The 16631-nt window shown below is 42.3% G+C and overlaps 1 protein-coding gene and 1 pseudogene across 3 annotated transcripts in view; both read left to right on the top strand.

The window, feature by feature from the left end:
* ST18 (ST18 C2H2C-type zinc finger transcription factor) overlaps positions 1 to 16631 on the top strand; it is a 262346-nt gene that overhangs the window by 104150 nt on the left and 141565 nt on the right. The gene's annotated exons all lie outside the window — the stretch shown is intronic.
* On the top strand, positions 3469 to 16276 carry LOC101106696 (S-phase kinase-associated protein 2-like; annotated as a pseudogene).

Here is a 16631-nt window from a genome sequence, read left to right as displayed (position 1 = left end):
ACAAGTTAATCCCAGTCTCCTAATTTATCACTTCCCTCCACATTTCCCCTTTGGTAACCATAAATTTGATTTTGAGATCTGTGAGTCTGTTTCTGTTTTGTAAATAAATTCATTTCTCTCATGTCTTAATTGGCTTCCACATATAAGTGATATCATATGGTGTTTGTCTTCCTCTGTCTGACTTACTTCATTTAGCGTGATAATCTGTAGGTCCATACCTGGTGCTGCAGATGGTATTACTTTGTTCTTTTTTATGGCTGAGTAGTATTCCTCTGTGTGTGTGTGTGTGTGTGTGTGTGTGTGTGTGTGTGTGTGGTACATCTTCTTTATCCATTCCTCTGTTGATGGATGCTGAGGTTGCTTCCATGTCCTGGCTATTGTAAATAGTACTGCTATGAATAAAGGGGCGCATGCTTCTTTTCAGATTATGATTTTCTCCAGATAAATGTGTAGGAGTGGGATTACTGGATCATGTGGCAGTTCTATATTTAGTTTTTTTTCTTTGTAGGAGCAGGGAGTGGGCCCACAATAGCTAAGACTTCAAATTCCCTAATAATATGTTCAGAGAGTTCCCTGCCAGACTCCTGCCTACCAGCCTCCTCGAGTCCCCATCGGAATCCTCTCTGAAGAGAGTGTCCCTGGGTGGAGAGAGTCTGCCTGCCTCCTGGCACCTGGATGGGCTTCGGTCCCCTCGTGCGGGGCTGGCAGCAGTGGGGGAGGTCACTGCTGTGCCAGTGGCTGCTGACGGATGGCCCCATTTACATCAAAGGCAGTTAGTATGCATGAAACCACTCAAGCACCATTTGTTTCAGGGAGTCCAACCGGTCCATTTTTCAGTTCCTTTCTGGTTCAGGGTCAGAAGCAAATGAAGGATCTCAGATTGGCTTCATTGGGGCAGTGATGCTTCCTTCTTCATTTATAGCAAATTTGTTTAAAGTTATCACACTTTTACCATGTGGAAAGGTCCTTCTCTAAAGGCCAGGGAAGCTGTAGCAGGGCTGGAGCCCCTGGTGATGTCGCAGGCAAGTTCATGTGGATGGTCAGTCACACACACCTGTGTGCAGTGAGGAGGCGGCCATGGGCAAACGTGCAGAGACGCCGGGCTCTGGATCACTGGCCAAACCCAGGTCAGCTTGCAATGCTGCTTAAATCCGATCTTAAAGGAGACAGTCCCTTTCCACTTTGAGACAAAGCTTCAGATTCCACTCCAGGACAGGAGATGATTGATATGATTTTGGAGTTCCACTCAAAAGATTGCTAACATCTGTGGGGTGCATTATAGTTTAAAAACAATCTCTTACTTGTTAATAATGAGGAAGATGTTATTGCCACTTAGTAAGGAAACTGAGTCTCTAATTAGTTTAATCAAATTTCATAGACAAAATAAAATAAAGTCATGTCACAAGAAAAAGGAAAAAATTACTTTTCCATGTAAATAATTCATCAAAAATCATATTCTCAGGAAATGAGAACCAAAGTGCTGCGACAAATGTAGCCATGGAAGCTGACCCGATGTTTAGAAATTGGGGCCAAAAGCTCCTGTCTTTGTCTTTGAACATGGAGTAAAGGAAGCAGTGTTACCACTGAGCAGGTACGACGCTGTACATGCTCTGTAAGTTACTGTCCACAGTGGTGTATGTCCTGTGTGTGTATCATGTTGCCCTTGCTTGACGTTTTTGCCTTGAGGTAATCTACATGGCCACCTCTGGTCCATGCTCTGGTCCAAGCCTCTATGTTACCCAAGAGCCTGCAGAACCAAGTTAAGCCTGCCTTCTGACTCTGCCCTTACACTGAGATGAAGAACTGAAAATCTTCATCTATAATGTTGCAAGGATTGAGGCTCCTGCTACTTCGCACATGTAGCAAAACCACCTTTCCTGGGGTCTGTATGGATGCATAAATCTGCACACACACAGAAGTCAAGCTCAAGAGGCAACTCATGGATTTCTTCTGATCCTCTACCTTCCATAGACATCGTCCAGGCTGTGGTAGGATGATATTTAATTTGATGAGTTCTGTGTACCTGTTTGTCCTAGGAAAGGGGCCAGAATAGCTTCATTATACACAGATCCCATATCAGAGACTTTCCTCCTTTATTTGAAGGGAAGAGACAGAGTTGATTGACAACTTAATTTCTAAGCCTTAGTGTCTCAGAAGTACAAAACCAAGGCTTTGTGCTGATCTGCCTGTGGAATGAGGTTTTGTCAATGAGCCCCATCATTTAAAAACACTGAGTTGTCAATCTGAATAAAAGTAAAAACAGTTAAACTCAGTAGACACACACTGGAGTTAAATGCCTTCCTCATATTCCCAGAGATGGCCGCAAGGGTATGCAGACGAGAAGGGTCCCCACAGGACGCCCTGCTGGAGTTTATTCATTTTATGTTAATAGCATGTTAGGGTGCGGAGTGAGAAGGGTCCGTGAGATAGACACACACCTGAGGCTGCTTAAGGCATTAGATGGGTGTCTTCTGTGGCCGTCACGTCTCCGAGCAGATATTTCAGGCGCAAGGAATATATTTAATCAGACGTTTCTTCCATTGAGACACACACATGCTCACAGGGTCACCACTCTCTCTGCCTCAGTGCTCTCATCATCTGATGTGGAACCGTCTGGCTCCCGAACTCAGGCATCTTACCTCGGTGCATTTCTGCCTGTAAGTGAGGTGACACTACTTTATGAAAGCATATAAACACGTGGTTCTTCAGCCCGGTGCAAAAATAAATGTTTTTTTTTTCCCCACATTAATGCATGAAGGGCTGGAAGTGGCATGAGTGATTTCTAAATTTTGCAAGTAAAATTTCCTGAGAGACATTAATAACATCTATTTTAGTGATTTTCCGCAAATAATAGTCAAGTTTCTGTACATATTCTGTATGAATATTGTGTGAAAGAGTGGGGAGTATACCTATTAATGAAAATGAAAGGTGAGATAGGAGATGCTGTATATAACAAGGGCTGTTAGTAAACCCAGACATGAAAATATGTGGATCTGTTTTGAACAAAAGGGAGCCACTGTGGCTCTTAAATGTGGCTAAATCCATCTGGGAGTAAGTTAAGGTAAAGTCTTCATCGCTGTGTTGTTATAATGATAAAGTAGAAGAGAAGCACTTAAGATCACTTTAGTTTTCAACTTAGACAAGGCAATGGCACCCCACTCCAGTACTCTTGCCTGGAAAATTCCAGGGACAGAGGAGCCCGATGGGCTGTAGTCCTTGGAGTCGCTAAGAGTCAGACACGACTGAGCGACTTCACTTTCAGTTTTCACTTTCATGCATTGGAGAAGGAAATGGCAACCCACTCCAGTGTTCTTGCCTGGAGAATCCCAGGGATGGGAGCCTGGTGGGCTGCTGTCTATGGGGTCGCACAGAGTTGGACACAACTGAAGCGACTTAACAGCAGCAGCAGTTTTCAACTTCACAATTTCACTGCATACCAAAGCGGGAATCCGGGAGGCGGGCACCTCTGCAATTAATGCACGCATTTAAAACTCCTAAACCTGCAGATGCCATTCGCAGGAAACACCTCCAGGAGATATCTGACCAGAGTAGCAACCTTACTACCAATTTCACATGGGGATGGGGTTCTAGCAAGACTTCTGAAATGCTTTCAGGTATGGGGGTCTCAGCCCTGGAGAAGGAGGAGGTGGACAGTGAGAACATCCCCCAGGAACTGCGTTCAAACCTGAGCCACCCACAAAGTCCCCCACGAAAACGGCTGAAAAGCAAAGTGAATGACAAGGACTTTGTGATTGTCTGCAGACCTAAGCTAAACCGAGAGAACTTTCCAAGTGTTTCTTGGGACTTCCTTCCAGATGAGCTGCTATTAGGAATCTTTTCCTGTCTGTGCCTCCTTGAACTCATGAAAGTCTCCAGTGTTTGTAAGAGATGGTATAAGCTAGTGTTTGATGAATTTCTCTGGCAAACTGTAGACCTCGCGGGCAGAAACCTCTACCCAGATGTGGTTGGTTGGCTTTTGTCCCAAGGGGTGGTTGCCTTCCACTGTCATTTATGCCTTCCACAATCATTTATGGACCAACCATTAGCTGAACATTTCAGCCCTTTTCGTCTACAGCACCCGGACCTGTCGAACTCTGTGATCAATGTGTCTACCCTGCACGACCTTCTGTCTCACTGCTCCAAGTTGCAGAATCTCAGCCTTGGAAGGCCTCCAGCTTTCAGATCCTGTTGTCAATAATCTTGCTCAGAACACAAATTTACTGCGACGAAACCTTTCTGGGTATTCTGGATTCTCTGAATCTTCCCTGAAGACTTTGCTGAGCAGCTGTTCCAGATTGGATGAGCTGAACCTCTCTTGGTGCTATGACTTCACTGAAAAACACGTACAGGTGGCTGTTGCACACGTGTCAGAGACCATCACCCAGCTGAATCTCAGCAGGTACTGCAGGAATCTGCAGAGATCAGATGTCTCTACCTTAGTTGGACATGCTGAACAATGACTGCTTTCCAGAATTTTACCAACTCAAGTACCTCCAACACCTATCATTCATTTGGTGCTATGACATAATACCTGAAACTTTACTTGAACTTGGAGAAATTCCCACATTAGAAACCTTCCAAGTCTTTGGAATCATGCCAGATGGTACCCTTTACCTGTTAAAGGAAGCCCTCCCTCATCTACAGATTAATTGCTCCCATTTCATCACCATCGCCAGGCCGACCATTGGTAACAAGAAGAACCAAGAGATACGGGGCATCAAATGCTGTCACTGGCAAAGCCCAGTTATATATGAAGCCTCTGTTGCAAGATGGTGTCTCCTATTTTCTTTGAACAGGGAAAGTAGGCAGGAAGCCTAATTGTGGAGAGCTCAGCTATCTTTATTCTTGGTTTTCCATTGCCTTCCTTCTACAAGTATATTAGAGAACCATTGGAGAGAGAAAATTATGAAGTGTTGCTTTTTAGAAATGACTGTGAAGGCTTTTATCACTGCTATCACCTTAAAGAGTCTAAGCTCTATCCTTTTTGAAATTTTAGGGCGAGTGAGCCTATAATTTCAAGGTACCTTATATAGCAAAATTTGAACCATGTCTTCCAAGTTGTCATTCTTCATAAATCTATTTAGAATCAAGCTTAAAAATCACTACCAGCAAATCATTTTCGTAGCCTATATGGCAACTGAACTTTCTTCTATTTAATTTTTCAGCACTGCTTTATTATAAGACATAGGTTGCAAAAAATAATAAGTTATTTGTATTGTAAGCTGAAAAGAATGAGAATCATAGAGTAGATTTGCAGCAATCTCTTCTGAGGATGGCAAGAATAATAGACATTTCAACGGTGCCTTCAGATTCATAGTCAGGTTGATGGAAACAAATAGCCCCAGGTCATTCACCTTAAAACCTAAATAAAGAAACAAACAATCTGGCAACCAGAGGTATAGAATTGGTATAGAATTAAAAGACTCAAAAGACAGTTTTCTATAACAGGTTAACGTGGGTATCCTCTAATGCACATTAATGAAGTCTCCTTTATGTACAGTTGGGAAGGTCCCCTGGAGGAGGAAATGGCAACCCACTACAGTATTTTTGCCTAGAGAATCCCATGGACAGAGGAGCCTGGTGGGCTACAGTCCGTGGGGCTGCAAAAAGCTGGACACAACTGAGATTAATACTACTCTACTCACAGTTTCCAACAATCTAAAACTTTCCTGATATGAGCTTAGGGCAATGGCACCCCACTCCAGTACTCTTGCCTGGAGAATCCCAGGGATGGGGGAGCCTGGTGGGCTGCCGTCTATGGGGTTGCACAGAGTCAGACACGACTGAAGCGACTTAGCAGCAGCAGCAGCAGCAGCAGGTCAATTCTGCTTTTCTAAAACAAACAACAGCAGCAACAACAATCATTAACAATAGTAATTCAGGATCCCAGCACAGTCAGTGAGCTCATAAGAGGTACCAGATCTTACCAGCCACCGTGGGTGCAGAGCAAGGAGATAGCACGTGTGACCTGCCTGCTGGGAAGATGGCGTCTGCCAGAAAATTGCACTTATTTGGCAGATGTTTGGTGTGACCTGCTAAGTGTTCAGGGATTCCTTGGTGGCTCAGGGATAAAGAATCCACCTGCCAATGTAGGAGACATGGGTTTGATCCCTGGGTGGGGAAGATTCTCTGGAGGAGGAAATGGCAACCCACTCCAGTACTCTTATCTGGGAAATCCCATGGACAGAGGAGCCTGGCGGGCTACAGTCCGTGGGGTCGCCAAGAGTCAGACATGACTGAGAAACTAAATAACAGCAACTGGGTGCTCAGCACAAGAGGGCACCTCTGATTTTTCAGAGCTTACACTGCGGTGGGGAGGAGACGAGGTAGGCCGTGCAAAGATGGATGCTGTGATGAAGGCAGCCGGCTGCTCAGACGGAGAGAGAAGACAGGTGGGGTGGGGGCACTCTGACATTCTGAAGGCTTCACACCCTGCCTAGTACTCACATGTTTCTATTTTTAAGCATGTGTATCTGGAAATTGACTAAAACTCAGCTTCACATGAAGGAGCATTTAGTTATATATGAGTCTTTACATTGTTGGGGTTAACAAAGAGTCCCAGAAGTGGCATCACTTTGATTTGTACATGAGCGTACGAAGGGGAAAGCATACTTCTTGAGGGAAAGAGCTGGTGAGGACCCATGGGAAGAGCAGCAGAGATTGGACATTCCCCAGCTGGGGAGCCAGCCATGCTGGGTGATGGCCCCAGCCTCCTCATCCCCCACTCTTTGCCAACAAAGTTGATCTTGTCCCTGTTCTCTCAGGTTGGAAGATTCATGTGTTTCTTGTCATCGCCGGCCACGTTTACCAAGGGCCCGGAAACACATTTTGTTTGCCATACAATCCTCCTCCTGATCTGTCAGGGCCAGAGACTGGCGTCTGACCCCGCCCTCTCACAGGAGAGGGTGGAGCCAGGTGAGCAGGATGGAAGGAAAAGACAAGGTGACTGTTGTGGAAATGTAGAAGTGAAGTTGCTCAGTTGTGTCTGACTCTTTGCGACCCCATGGACTGTAGCCTGCCAGGCTCCTCTGTCCATGGGATTCTCCAGGCAAGAATACTGGAGTGGGTTGCCATGTGCAATGGAAGATTAAACCAGAAAGATGTGTTGGGTACACAGGATAAAGCTTTCTATCCTTAGTACATTAACGGAGTCATGTTTCTAGCCGTTAGTTCTGACAGTAAAGGGCTGCAAAGGGGGAGATGAACAAAGTCACACCAGAATCCAGCCTACAGTAACAATGGACACAAGGATAGATGCTCATCTTTCTCGTGGAAACCAAGTCCTGAGCACCATGGAATCGAAAGAGATCTTAGAGGCCGTCCCAGCCAGCTTTTCTCCTCATGGGAAGTTTCCTCAGACACATCTCCACAGATAGTCATTCAGTCCCTGCCCACGTGTCCAGCAATGAACCAGCTGGAATGTGTCTGACCGCTAGGAATGTCCTTCCTTATGACTAGTCACCATGTTCTTCCTTTTTACCTATTACCTGTTGCAATTCAAAAAACTAAGATCATGGCATCTGATCCCGTCACTTCATGGCAAATAGATGGGGAAATGATGGAAACAGTGACAGACTTTATTTTCTTGGGCTCCAAAATCACTGGAGATGGTGACTGCAGCCATGAAATTAAAAGCTCCTTGCTCGCTGGAAGAAGAGCTATGACAAACCTAGACAGCGTAGTAAAAAGCAGAGACATTACTTTTCCAATCAAGGTCCATCTAGCCAAAGTTATGGTTTTTCCAGTAGTCATGTATGGATGTGAGAGTTGGACCACAAAGATGTCTGAGCACCGAAGAATTGTTGCTTATAAACTGTGGTGTTGCAGAAGACTCTTGAGAGTCTTTTGGACAGCAAGGGGATCAAACCAGTCAATCCTAAAATAAATCAGTCCTGAATATTCATTGGAAGACCTGATGCTGAAGCTGAAGCTCCAATATTTTGGCCACCTGATGTGATGAGCTGACTCATTAGAAAAGACTCTGATGCTGGGAAAGATTGAAGGCCGGAGGAGAAGGGGTTGACAGGGGATGAGATGATTGAATGGCATCACCGACTCAATGGACATGAATTTGAGTAAGCTCCAGGAGATTGTAAAGGACAGGGAAGCCTGGCGTGCTGCAATCCATGGGGTCCCAAAGAGTCGGACATGACTGAGTGACTGAACAACAATAATTGTTTTAACTGTGTCTTCTGATGTGAACTTGGGAGAAAAAAACCCCAAAACAACCCCAAAACCTCGCAGGTACAATAACCAACTTTCCTAAGTGAAGTGAGTGAAATCGCTCAGTCGTGTCTGACTCTTTGTGACCGCATTGGAGGCAGACACTTTAACCTCTGAGCCACCAGGGAAGCCCAAGTTTCCTAAAAAAGTGAAAAAGTGAAATCGCTCAGTCGTGTCCGACTCTTTGCGACCCTGTGGACTGTAGCCCTCCAGGCTCTTCCGTCCATGGGATTCTCCAGGCAAGAATACTGGAGTGGGTTGCCATTTCCTTTTCCCGGGGATCTTCCCGACCCAGGGATCGAACCCAGGTCTCCCGCATTGCAGGCAAACACTTTAACCTCCGAGTCACCTAAAGATACTTGCAAATGAGAACAGACCAACTCATAATTAAAGTGACATTTGATTTTTTTTTTTTTTTTTTGGTTGTGGAGAGAAGAGTCTAATTCCTCCTTTGCTCTAATCCCCATGAGGGTTTTCAAATTCCCTATTTGGTCCCCGTCTGCAGCCTCAGTTCCTGAAGCTGGTTCCCAACTCAGGGTTCTGGGTCATCAGGAGTCCCTTGTCTCCCCCCGCCCCACATGCTCCCCTCTCCTTCTGTCTCAGTACAGAGCAATTCCAGACTTCAGGCTGTTAATTCAGGACTCGGAGCCACCCTGAGGTCTCTCGTCTTCTGTCCCATGTCTGATGCGTCAGCAAGTCGTCAACTCCAGCTATAGATATACCCGGAGAGGGACCACTTCTCATTGCTCCATCTGATGTTCTGGTCCAGGTTGAGCTCTCTTGTTGCCAGGATCAGAGCCTCCTAACTAGTCTTCATGCTTCTACCCTTGTTTTCTCAGACACTGTTCATGACACAGTAGCCAGAGCATACATTTTTAAAAAATCAAATAAGATGTCACTCTCTGCTCAAAATCCTCTGCTTCCTTGGGAGTGGAGGCCAATTCCTTACATCCCAGGTCATAGACTGTCCCAACCCTGAATGCACCATGGACTCTGCTCCCTCGGGGCTCTTGTGAGCCACATCCTTACCCACCAGCCACCTGAGGGCTCCTCAGCTTTGAGGATTTTCCTTTTCTGGGGATCTTCCTGATCTAGGAATTGAACCCAGGTCTCTGGCTTCCCTGGTGGCTCAGAGGTTAAAGCGTCTGCCCACAATGTGGGAGACCTGGGTTTGATCCCTGGGTTGGGAAGATCTCCTGGAGAAGAAAATGGCAACCCACTCCCGTATTCTTGCCTGGGGAATCCCATGGATGGAGGAGCCTGGTAGGCTAGAGTCCACAGGGTTGCAAAAAGTCGGACACAACTGAACAACTTCATTTTCACTTTCTCCTGCATTGTAGGCAGATTCTTTACCATTTGAGCTATCAGGGAAACTAATTCAGAAACCAGTCAATCCTAAAGGAAATCAACCCTGAATATTCATTGGAAGGACTGATGCTGAAGCTGAAGCTCCAATACTTTGGCCACCTGATGAAAAGAGCTGACTCATTGGAAAAAAAACCCTGATGCTGGGAAAGATTGAGGGCAGGAGGAGAAGGGGGTGACAGAGGATGAGATGGTTGGATGGCATCATTGACTCAATGGACATGAGTTTGAGCCAACTCTGGGAGATAGTGAAGGACAGGGAAGGCTGGCGTGCTGCAGTCCATGGGGTGGCAGAGAGTCGGACATGACAGAACAACTGAACAGCAACAACAGGTACAGGCCAGAGATTCAGATCTCAAGCACTTGAGTTTCTCTGCTTGAGGGCTGTCCTGTGGCTGGGGGACTGGGCTTAGCCAGCATAGAACTTGTCAGAAGTGCCGGGAGGGACCCTCACCTGATGGGGAGAGCAATACCCCGGCTTCCTCACGCCCTGGTGTTGCCATTCTCAGGTGTGTTTCTGAGTCCCCCATGGAGCTGAACTTCACATGCCCACAGTGGTAATTCAGTCATCAGCACAGACTTTGTTTTCCTATTTTAAGCCATTGTATGATTAGAATGTTTAATATGAATCAACCTTGTATTACTGAAATTAACTCAATTTTCTCATGACAGATTATTTCTTTGGTATTTTATGAGATAAGTTTACAAATATTTTGCTTAGGATTTTGTGTCTAAGTTCAGATGGAAGATTATCCTGGACTTTTCTTCCTCCCACTGTTTTTTCCCCTGGTTTTGATATCATGATTCTACTTAACCTCATAAAACTAATTGGAGAGTGTGCCCTCTTTTTCTGTTTTCTGCATGCGTTTGCATATGATTGGAATCATCTGTTTGTTAATGCTCTGGTGAAATTCATTTGTTAAACCTTCTGGAACTGTTGGTTTGTTTTTCAGGGGAGAATTTTATGTAGCATCTCAATTTAGTTAATGCTATGAGACCAGTAGACATCTAGATAATTCTGAGTCAGGCTAAATGTTTACGTCTTTAGAGGAATCTGCTTGTTTAACTAATCTTCGAATGTATAGGCATAAAGTTGTTTCTATTATTTATATTCTTAATGCTTCTATGAGTAATTCCCATTTTGAGTATTGTTTATTTGCAAGATTTTTCTTGTTGATTATTGTTACCTGATGTTTCCCTTTTAGAGAAGCTTTTTAAGGCAGCTTAGACTCTGTTGAGCCTCTCAATTTTATCTTCATTTTTATTGCATTAATACCTGCTATTTATTAGTTGCTTTCTTTTCTTTATGATTATTCTGTTTATTTTTCTAACTTCTTAAACTGGCTGTATACTTGTATACGCATTGCTTTTTCTTTTCATGTAAAGTCTATTACATTTAAGGCCTCAGTGGATAATGTTTTCCATATCCTGTAGGGTTTAAGACTTTGTATTTTTGTTATCTTTCTGTAATGATGTTGTTTTTAATTGCCACGTACTCAGTGAGTGATTTAAACACATTGTAAATTTTAGTTTTCTAATATTTGTCTTTCTTTCAAGTTATTCTTTCTTATTGATTTCTACCTTAACTACCTTATGCTTAAAAAACATGGTCTTATGTTAATTCTTTGGTATTTATTTTCCAGTATATTGTCACTTTCATAATATTCTATGTATGTTTTTTTTAAATTGGGTTCTATATATGTCTGTTAGCTCAGGTTTGTGTATTTTTAATTATCTACAGCCTTACTGATCTTTGTGTTATCAGTCACTTACTGGGGAAATTAAAGTCTACATCATGATAAGAGCTTTGTTGATTTGTATTAGAGTTCTCTAAATTTCTGCTTTATATATTTTGAGGCTGTGTTATTAGATGCTTGCAAGACTAGAAGTGGTGTGTGTTCCTGATAAACTGACTTTTTTGTCATATAATGGCAAGTTCTATGATTTTTGTTTATTTTTTTCTTGCCTTATTTTAAACTGATAATTTTTTTTCCCTCATTCAATACTTCTTTCTCTTATTGGTTACCCTAGAAATGTTCATATACATGTTTTACATAATACATTTAAAATTAATCAGTACCTTTACCATCCTCTCAGATAAAATAGCTACAGGCTTCTTTAAATCAAACGCACTCCTCCTGACTTCAAAGTGGAGCTTCCCCACATTAGACGTTATTATCACTGCTTTATAAAGTCAGTGTTTATTTAGTTTGCTTGTATATTAGCCCTCTTCTTTATTCATTAATCCTTTTGCATGTCAACTTTCATTTTTAAAAATATTTTAAACTTTAATTTTAAATCTTGTATGTAATTATAGTTAGGTTTGACTAAAGATCTGTTCCTTTAGGAAAAGTTGTGTTTGTTTCCCCCAGGCAGCAAACCAGACTGCTGTAAAGTCTTCACTTGGATTTGGTGGGGGGGATTCACGCATCAAACCCACATGAGGGATTGACTATCGCTTCTACTCATTACTCCTTGTTGGAGGAGGGAGTGCTCACCAGGGATGTCAGCTTGGTGGCTTCCTCCCACCTTCACGCAGAGTCAGGCCCAGAGCAGTGGAGTTTACTCCCATTATACCTGCCAGTGCAGGAGACCTGGGTTTGATCCCTGGGTTGGGAGAATCCCTTGGAGAAGGGCATAGCAACCCACTCCAGTATTCTTGCCTGGAGAATCCCCATGGACAGAGGAGCCTGGTGGGCTACAGTTCATAGCATTGCAAAGAGCTGGACATGACTGAGGGACTGAGCAACTGAGCACACACACACACACACACACACACACACACACACACCCCCCACACAGCCTTGATGAGGTATATTTTTACTAATCTTTTCACTTAGGGTGTTTCTATCTGTTGGTCCAGGTTTTGCTAATGGTTTGAGGGGGGTGTGATATCAGTAAGTCACCTCTCTGAGTTGTACAGCCAGAGGTTCTCTGTCGTATTTCTGCAGAACTAACTAAAATAAAAGCTCCTGGGAACCGGGAGCAGATGGGCAGATGTCCCTGGAATCGTTCTCTTTCTCATAGATTAATGTTCTTTCTTTCATCATTTTGCTTATGTTTAAAAACATTCTGTATTTTTATTTTTCATGGAAAGTTTTTTTTTAATTACACAATTGACTCTAAATATTGCCAGCAAATGAAAATGACACAATGCTTCTTCTCTATGAAAAAGCCTCATTTTCAGAATTTCTGATGCCAGGGGACAATTATTATGCTTATTTCTGGCTGGAGATCAGTTAGTAGGATAGTGGCAACGTTTAGATCAAAATCCATAAGCAATCGAAAATTCGTGGCTGGCGCCATCATTAGCAGATGTGGTATTGTTGGTATTGGCTTGGAAATGCTATCTACCTAGTGTATCTTTGCAAAATAAGTAATTTTATAGTATTTTATGAATTTTTATAAGATTGTGCAAAAGGTGACAGTGTGTCATGTTCACTTCAATAATGGGATTGCTATCAAGTCTATGTGGTTGTCCTGGAAACAGAGAAAGTTAAGGGTTATGAGATAAAAATGGTCACAAAAGATCACCGCTTCCTCATATGGAAATATATTCATGTCAGCAACAAAGCCTGAAAAACTTAATAGGAATTTTAAAAGGAATCCTGGAGTTCAGGGATGACCTTAAAATGCTTTTGTTAGTTAACACTTTCTAAGTATTGCTAGTGGTGGGGTTAATAACCTATTAGTTCTGATTCTATCGTTTTAAAATGAATTAATTCATGTATTTATTTTTGATTGCCCTGGGTCTTTGTTGCTGCAGCTGGCTTTCTCTAGTTGTAGTGAAAGTGAGAGTGTTAATCATTCAGGTTTGTCCAACTCTTTGTGACCCCATGGGCTGTAGCCCACCAGGATCCTCTGTCCAGGGGGTTCTTCAAGTAATTGGAGTGGGTAGCCAGTCCTTTCTCCAGGGCGTCTTCCCAACCCAGGGATTGAACCCGGGTCTCCTGCATTGCAGGCAGATTGTACAATCTCTAGTTGTAGGGAGGGGACTATTCTTTGTTGTGGTGTTTGGACGTCTCCTTGCTTCTCTTGTTGAACTCAGGCTCTAGGCTCTCAGGCTCAGTAGCTGAAGAAAGAGTGGGCTCAGTAGCTGTGGCTCATTGGCTTAGTTGCTCCACAGCATGTGGGCTCTTCCCTGACCAGGGATTGAAACTGTGCCCCTGCATTGGCAGGCAGATTCTTACCCGCTGGACCACAAAGGAAGTCCTGGATTCTACTCTTAAAGTTGCAATTTGCTAGCATTAACCTTGATGGTAAGTATACTAGTTTACATGTTTAACATGTTTTAAAAAGCATGTGTATTCTTACTTTAAATTCTCTCTGGAACAAGGCATAGCCTATATAATCAAAGTCACAAACAGATTCAATATCTTTCTTCTGAGGTCTAAGAACATCAAGAGATGGGAACTCCTTCCCTTGGTTTGAAATCTCAATGTTGCAGGGGAGGAAAATACTAAATTCTGCTGTTTTGAGTATTCCTTTAATTTAATATTAAACAGATATCCATGATTTTCATGATTTCAGGGACTTGAAGCAGGAGAGGATGTAAGGTGACCTGTGATGTCATTAAGAAATAGGGCTCACAATGAGCAGGGAAAAAATTGAGTGTGTCAAACCCTGGCCCTCTTCACATGGAAAAGTGTTAGGCACTCTGAGCAGGCTTGCTCACAAACTGCCCTCTGCCCTCATCCATCCTTAGATAATCTGAAGTCTCAAACACAGCTGAAACATAAGGCATTTCTTAGCTTTGAACATAATTCGGACAAATAATTTCTTGTTTTTGACTTTCAAAGTAGATAAGTCCCTGTGGAGTTAGAAGGGCTGGACTTGGTCTAGGGAACAGTGATAGAGCCGGTTGTTGGGGCATGGTGAGGGTTCTGGGTGCAGATTCAGAGTCGGGACCTGGAGGAGGGAAATACAGGGTCCCGGATGTCAATCAGAGTTCATCTATAAGAACTGGGAAAATCTTTCTGAGCTTCTTGGAGGACATTCTGTTCAGATACGTGTGTGTGTTTCTTCCAGAACTATGGCTCCCTGGAGAAGAGCATCTAGCGTTGGTTTCTTGCCCCATTGGTGGGCTCTGACCTTCCAAATTTTAGAAACTTCCAGCCTTTCTTTCATCTCACTTCTGTGGTCTATGGGTGAGAAGCATTGTGCTCTGGTCCTATGAAAAATCTCATGTTTATAACTGCATGTGATTTGCCCAGCAATAGGGACCACAGCTTTTATCACCTTCACAAAATGGTTTTTGATACCCTCTTCCTAAAAACATATTAAATGATATATTATAACAGCCTACCTCACAGATCAGTCTGCTTAGTTGCTAGAATTCATGGCACCTTTTCTATGATTCCGCCAACTTTTTAGTTAGAAGGATGATAGTTTACCACTGATAAACATCCGCTTGCGCTGTCCTTACGTTTCAGTAATGAAGAAACTATGACTGTTTGGCCCTTCAACTGTGATGGATTGGATTTGGCAAAGCTTGATGATATGACACACCAAATGCACTGAGACGAAATTGCTTCCAAGTTGATAAACTGAAACAAATGAATTTCAACTTGAAGTGAACTTTAACAAAAGTCATCCATCTCGGTTATAATTTATGTTTTAAAAGGACATAATAGACAATATTATAATCTAGATAGTAGAAGATGGTGTGCAATTTTCTATTCACAAGGTTAAAAAGCTTTTATTCACCTATGTAGTTTCCCCATTTCCAAGTTCATTGGGTGTATCTTAAGATTTTACTTGTAGTAAAAAAAAAAAAAGACATAGAAGTACCCCTCCAATTATTTTTAAGTATTCTAATTTAAATTTTATATCAGTTAGTGTCTAGGATTTTGACTAAACATCATAGAGAAACCAAACCTGCCAATACTGGTGGGCATTTGACTGGTGAAATAAGTAATGTTTTTAGTAAAAGAGCATCAGGATTTAAATGTTATAAAACTGTATATGGTTTGGCTTAAGATAAAAAACTTTTCTCTGTTTATTTGACATATTTAGACAAGTAAATATGTAAAATTTAAGTAAAATCTCATTCTCTTATTAATAAATAAATAGCTTCCTATGAATTCAAAAAGTTGGGAGAAGAGAAAATAATGCACCTCTTATTAAACTATGAAATTAACTGGATGGGTTTTTTACAGATTTCAAAGTATGAGTGTACATCTGTTTAAAAATTGGGTTATTTGCTAGTTCGATGGCTTTTTGGAAATTGATTTCTTACGTATCAAAGCTATGTGCCATTAGGATGTAATGTGGTGTTGCCATGAAACCAGGGTTTTCTGCTTTCCATTTCTGTGTTTACGGTTAGGTGTTTAACAAGATGAAGTAAACAGGGTTCACCTCCCACCTCCTCCCCTTACTTATTGTACATTATTGAAAATTATGTTTTATGGCAGAAAAATAGGTTGTATCGCAGAAATATCGTGCAACTCTTTTTTTCCATCTATTTTTTGTTACATTCATGAACGAAATTTTGCTTGAGAAACGCTGGTTTCTGAAAACTAAGTTTGGAGGTAAAGGGCATACATATTTCACATACATATATTTTAATATATTTAACATATGCATTTATGTAGTATATACACATGTGTATATAGATACGAATGTTTTACCTACATACATATATGATTTTAGCCTTCTTTGATGTATTTTCTTCTAAAGGCAACCTGAACAGCACACAAACATCCATCATCACATTTCAAGGGTGAATGTGTAGAAGTGGAATACCGCTTTGTGATGATTGCGTTTGATACGTTTCCGTCTTTTAATTTTAATTACTTTTGATGCTTCTGCTAGTGGTTGATTTATCCTTCTTTAGCTGCCATAAGGAAAGATGTCAAGTTGTCTGGTTTAAGGTGAGAAGTATTTTGTCTACAGAGGCCATCAGTGTTGAGAGGGTACCCAGATGTGTGATGATTCAAAAGAAATTCACTGAAGAGAGGCATGTCAATGGGTTACAGAAGTGCTGAACTCCTCTGAAGCATTGTGGAATAAAATGTATGAGAAATAAAGGATTCGTCATTAAG

The sequence above is a fragment of the Ovis aries genome, chromosome 9 (genome assembly GCF_016772045.2).
Source record: "Ovis aries strain OAR_USU_Benz2616 breed Rambouillet chromosome 9, ARS-UI_Ramb_v3.0, whole genome shotgun sequence".
NCBI lineage: Eukaryota > Metazoa > Chordata > Mammalia > Artiodactyla > Bovidae > Ovis > Ovis aries.
The sequence above is the reverse complement of the archived record's forward strand: the minus strand, read 5'-3'. Positions and strand labels throughout refer to the sequence as shown.